Genomic DNA, 232 nt, shown 5'->3' with positions numbered 1-232 from the left:
AGGCGTAACATACAACTATTTGACCACGGGTGTACGCATGTTGCAGCTCCGCCGGATTGAAGGCGTTTCAAACTGCGAAGATGTCTTGACTCTTCCATCCAAGCCCTGCCGAACCTCGCGAGCGGGACGAACGCTAAAATCGCTGCGACACTTAGACAACGCGTCATTATTTATGACTCCCTTCTAATTCTCTCCATGCAAAACAAAAGTAACTATCCTAATACCTACGATT

Source organism: Bemisia tabaci, chromosome 8, assembly GCF_918797505.1.
Source record: "Bemisia tabaci chromosome 8, PGI_BMITA_v3".
Lineage (NCBI taxonomy): Eukaryota > Metazoa > Arthropoda > Insecta > Hemiptera > Aleyrodidae > Bemisia > Bemisia tabaci.
The sequence above is the reverse complement of the archived record's forward strand: the minus strand, read 5'-3'. Positions refer to the sequence as shown.